Source organism: Eptatretus burgeri, chromosome 12 (genome assembly GCF_056783735.1).
Source record: "Eptatretus burgeri isolate ZD-2024b chromosome 12, Ebu_testis_v1, whole genome shotgun sequence".
In the NCBI taxonomy this organism is placed as follows: Eukaryota; Metazoa; Chordata; class Myxini; order Myxiniformes; family Myxinidae; genus Eptatretus; species Eptatretus burgeri.
The window spans coordinates 56,896,656-56,902,655 of record NC_140972.1 but is presented as its reverse complement, the minus strand read 5'-3'; positions in this window follow the sequence as shown (position 1 = coordinate 56,902,655).

Sequence of the window (6,000 nt, the reverse complement as noted above, 5' to 3'; positions counted from 1 at the left end):
GTTCAAGGATGGCTTCAACAGGTCTCACACTCTGTTTATTCCGACACTGGTGAAACAATGCATAAACGACCTGGAGGCTGAAATTCTAGAGAATAAAGGATTCCGAACTAATGGCTCATGTACAAACTTTTGGGCATCGTATGATACCTCTAAAGTCTAAACGTTGCACTCCGAGGACTTGCCAAGCATTCAAAAGGCTCTGATGAAAACTGAGGAGCTGAGACATGTCAACATGTTGCAAGTCGATGAGGAAAAGTTCACAGTCATATTTCAGACCTTCCACTTTCTGCAAACAGGCGTTTGTGAGAGGTCGCCAAGGAACACACTCACTGTACAGTAGGCGCTTTATCGTGGAAATTCGGAATGCCATTATCCGACTTGGGATATGCATCAGATTTTGACCACCCGCATTTCGGAGTCTGCAGACCACGTCTGGGCCCAGCCAATGGTGGCCACCCCAGAAAAAAATCAGTCAGAATCCTCTGAATGCCTGTGACCAAGCATCTCGGAGGTTCAAGTGGGATAACTCTATGCCAAGTAAATGGAACCACCAGGTTGTTTATGATTGACACCCGTGTCTTAAGTGAGAGAAGTTGGTACAATCTTCTCCACCTTGCCAGTTTCAATTTAATTTTTTTCCAGGAAGTTCTCCCAATTTTTTTGTTCATACGCTTCAATTCCTAGAAATTAGCCTAAATATTTAAACCCCTCACTACTCCACTGCATTCATCCTGGTAAAAGAGGCAGGGACGAGGAAGGCGATATGGGGCCCACCCAAAAAGCTACACTTTTTTTCCAATTTACCCTTGCAGTAGAAGTAAGCTCAAACTGGGTAAGGCAACGAGAGACCTCAGAAACATAGTTTTGATTTGCAATAGCAACACAAATATCATCAGCATAAGCTGAAACAACGACTTTGGAGTTTTGCGAAAGAGAGACTCCTAACACTGAGTTCCGAAGTAAAACTAATAAAGGTTCAACGGATAGATTGTAGAGCATGCCTGATAGCGCACAGCCCTGACGGATGCCTCGCTGAAAGGGGAAGGGGTAACAAAGACTATTATTAACCTTCAGCAGACAAGATGCATTTTTGTACAATAACTTAACATAAGCAATAAATTTTTCGCCAAACCCGGTTCTCCTTAATACATCAAACAAAAAAAGAATGGTTAATGTGCTGTATCACGTGATTGGGTTTTCGTATATCATGACTCGCCCGCTAGGGGTGGCAGTGATGTACATTCGGATGGGGAATAAAGCAAAGTAACTGCTATGCTCTCGCCCTCCATGTTCCGCTGCACCTCGGACACCACAGTTGGCTGACGAGGATGGTTGATCGACGAGTCACGGCGCACGGACAGATGCCCGTTTTCGTCGGAGACGACTTCGAATTGTTTTCGGAACAATTGGGGTGCTATTTCCACGCGAATGATGTAGTCGACGAGAGCAAACAGAAATCGATCTTGCTCGCCTCGCTGTCGGCGGAGCATTATCGACTGCTGAGTGACTTGGTGGCGCCAGACAAGCCCAGTGATGACGGGCTGTCGTTTCGGGACATTGTGCAGAGGATGAAAGCACACATGGAGCTGGAGATGTCATTACAGCTGGCTCGATACCAGTTTGATCGCCTCGCGAAAGGTACAAAGGAGCGCGTCGCTGATTTCGTGGCGGGGATTAAGCATTCTTCCGTGGCCTGCAAGTTCACGGCAGAGGAGCGTCCAGCTCGGCTCAGAGATCGTTTTATTTCTTGGTTGCAAGATGCAAAAATGGTTTCGGCGGTTCTACGGCTGAAGGGTGAAGCCATTACATTTACCTCGGCGATCGACACTGCTACAGCTGTCGAGCAGACTCTCGGAGATGTTTGGGCCATCATCGGCCGCAGCATGCCAGATGGCCCGGGGGCCTACGCGGTGTCGCGAGCGCCCCGGGGCGCACGCACGTCCTTCAGTGCGGGTCGGGGCCTGACGTCGCCGCGCGGCCACACAAGCGGCAAGGTGACCCCGCGGACGTGTTTGGGATGCGGAGGTCGACACCTGTGCCATGTGTGCCCGTTTAAAAGCACCGTGTGTTTTCGTTGTCACAAGGTGGGTCATCTGAAGCGTGTGTGCCGAGGTGCGTTGGCCACCGTTAAGGTCATGGACGGCGATGTGCGTGGCGACCTCGGCGACCCGGGGTGAAGCCGGCAGCCGTTGATGGGCCTGTTTTCACTTAGCCCTGCGGCGGCGCGCCCGATGACGGTGGAAGTCGAAGTGAACAACACACCAATCACGTTTCAGGTTGATACGGGTGCGGCGGTGTCGATCATCGGCGAACAGACTGCCCGTAGACTCAACGACCTGAAGCTTATCAGGTCCGACCTCACACTGTTCACGTACACCCGCGAGAAGATAACGCCAGTCGGGATGGCGGACGTGTCTGTGCGGTACCAAGGCCAGGTCGCCGCGCTTCCGTTGCACGTCGTGCGGGGGAGGGGTCCGTCTCTCCTCGGCCGAGACTGGCTGACCCGCATCAGGCAAGACTGGGCTGCCGTTCACCTTGTGCAACCTGTGCCGGGCCGATGGGAGGATTAGTTGGAGAAGATTCTGCAAAGACATGAAGGTTTGTTTTGCGACGACCTTGGGAAACTCAAGGGCATGGAGGCAAAGCTCTTCCTGAAGGAGGGGGTGGTTCCTCGTTTTTGTAAACAACGACTGGTGCCGTATGCCCTGCGGGACAAGGTCAAGGGTGAACTGGATAGGCTGGAGGCCTGTGGAGTGATCGAACGGGTGTCGTACTCAGATTGGGCCACCCCGGTTGTCACGGTGCTGAAACGGAATGGAGACGTCCGATTGTGCGGGGACTTCAAGTCCACAGTTAACCCGGGGCTCAGCGTGGAGCAATATCCACTGCCGTCAATCGATGAAATATATGCAGGATTGGCGGGGAGTCGATACTTCACGAAGCTTGATCTGCGTGATGCATATTTTCACCTGCCGATGGATCCTGAGAGTTGCAACCTTTTGACAATCAACATGTGTCAAGGGCTCTATCGATATATCCGACTCTGTTTTGGAATTGCTTCGGCCCGGGCCTTGTGGCAGAAAGCCATGGATCAGGTTTGCATTGGCCTGCCCGCTAAAACCTACCTGGACGATGTGCTCATTGCGGGGAAAATGGCGGACGAGCATCTTGCAAACATTGCCCAAGTGCTGACGAAGCTAGAAGCATGCGGCCTGCGCTTGAACAGAGACAAGTGCGCGTTCTTCAAGCAGTGCTTGGAATACCTCGGGCACGTCATCACGCCAGAGGGGCTGTTGAAAGGCCCTCGGAAGGTGGAGGAAATTCAGCACATGCCACCGCCTCACGACAAGACGCAGCTGCGCTCGTTCATTGGTATGACCCAGTATTACCAGAGGTTCGTGCGCGGGCTCAGCTCACAGCTTGCGCCATTAACGTGGTTGCTCAGGAAGGACGAGCGCTGGGCCTGGGGCCTGCACACCAGGCGGCGTTCGACCGCGTCAAGTGGCTGCTCACAGAGGATACGGTCCTCGTGCACTACGAGCCTGCGCGTACTGGGGTACTGAGGTCTCTGTGGTACTGGGGCCGGCGAATTGCATGGTGCGGACTGATGGTGGGGAGGTGTGGAAGTGGCACGTGGACCAAATGCATGATCGCTGTTGAGCGTCACCCTGCCCCCCCCCCCCGTGCCGAGCGATGTGGGACCCCCACCTGTAATGTCGCTATGGCCAGACGTTGTATCGCCAGGGCCGGACGTGCCGCCGCCCACGCGTTGTTCACCTGAGGACGACGAGCAAGCTTGTCGGCCGGGTCGGTTGTTGTTGCGGATGGGGCGAGTCCGGCGAGGGTGTCACCTCGACCAAGCCGGGAGGCATCTGAGCCTGGGCCGTCTGGCGTCGCTGCCCGTCCGAGGCAGGTCAGGAGACGGCCGCGGTACTTGGAGGATTTTGATTGTTGATTGGTTTCGTTTGGTCATGTTATAATTGTCATTTTACGTGGGGAGGAGTGTGCTGTATCACGTGATTGGGTTTTCGTATATCATTACTCGCCCGCTAGGGGTGGCAGTGATGTGCATTCGGACGCGGAGTACAGCGAAGTTACTGCTACACTCTCGCCCTCCATGTTCCGCTGCACCTCGGACATCACAGTTAACACTGTCAAAAGCTTTTTCTTGGTCTGAAAGTAATAAACCAAAACCAGATGTAGTTCGACCAAGACTGATAAAGTCTCTCACCAAAAAAATATTATCGTATATGGAACGTTCTGGAACACAGTATGATTGATCAGTGCCAATCAAGAAAGAGATGACTTCCTTTAGACGGGTTGCAAGTGCTTTTGACGATATTTTATAGTCCGTGTTGAGGAGTGACACAGGCCGCCAATTTGCGGTCTCATGCAGGTTTCCTTTCTTCGGAAGGAGACACAAAACTGCCCTCCGGCAGCTCAATGGGAATTCACCTTGTTCAACACTCTCCTGAAAGACCTCAAGAAGAGTAGGGCCGAGAATGTCCCAGAAAGCCTTATAAAATTGAGCCGGAAGGCCGTCTAGTCCAGGGGCTTTCCCATCCTTGCTATCCTTGAGCGCAGCAGTAAGTTCTCCAAGAGAAATGCCAGGCTCAAGCAATTGTTGTTGGTCTTCAGACAGAGAAGGGAGCTGTTCAAGCATCGCATTCCTGTTCTCCTCATTCACAGCTCTTTTTGCGAAGAGTTTAGAAAAATAGTCTTGTAGTTCATGCTTGATATCACTCTGGGAGGTCAACAAATCACCATCAGAAGAGCACAAAGCATGGATTTGTTGAGAGGTCTTGACCGTTTTTTCCAAATTGAAGAACCCTTTGTTTGGTGTGTCAAGTTGGATTTTTTCGTTCCGCAGTCGGACGAATGCACCGGCCGCCCGCTCTTTCACCATTTCAGCCAGAAGGGTCCTTTTCTCCGACAGCTTCTGGACATTCATGCTAGACAATCCAGATTTCTGCTCACAGATAAGTATATCGTTTTTTAAATCAGATATCACACCAAAAGCGTTGTATGTGCTGTAAGAGCAGTATTGTTGGCAAAAACATTTGATTTGGGACTTTGTGCAGTTCCACCATTGTCTTAAGTTCAAATATGAACCCTTTTGAGACTCGCATTTTTCCCATACCATTTTAAAAGCTTCTATAAAATGTGCACTTTGTAAAAGTTTCAAATTAAAAGTCCAATACGCACTTCCACAGACATGATGAGGAAAGCCACACACCATAACAATCATGTGATGATCGGAAAAACCAGACGGCCTTATATAAGAGTTCTTAACAACGTTTACCATTTCATGATCAACATAAAATCTGTCAAGGTGAGCCATTGTCAAAACATTTCTTGATGCACAAACCCATGTATACTGATGGAATTTACGGTTTTGTACCCGCCACACATCCACCAGTTTAAACTTTTTGACAAGCTGTGCCAAAGGCCTTGCACTGGGTGGACGAGGCTCACAAGTGTTCCGATTAAGTTGTGGGTTGAGGGTGCAGTTGTAGTCACCCCCCAGACACAACAACATGGTTAAGTCAATGGTGCTTACAAACTCTCCCAACTTGTAGAGAAAGGCACCTCTTTCAGAGTTAGCACTAGGACAGTAAACATTTGTCATGCAAATATTTAAGTTACTACTGACAAATTGCACAGACAGTAAGTAACCTTTGCAAATTTCCTTACAAGTTATCTCCGAAGGCTGGAGTCGAGGATGCAACACTATTGCCACACCAACCTTGGCCTCAACAAGCACACTCGAGAAAAAAGACAACCTTTAAAGATTTTACACCACTCATCCTCAGAAGACTGATTTGCATGCGTCTCCTGTAGCATTAGCACATCAATTTTTTTTCATTTTGGAAGAGCTGAAATACCTCGAGGAGACGCACACAACTGGGGCTCCATTGATGTTCAGGGATGCTACTTTTATCTCCATTCTGTTAGTTATTCTTGAAGCTCTTTACCAGCCCGAGTAACACATTTCCTTAA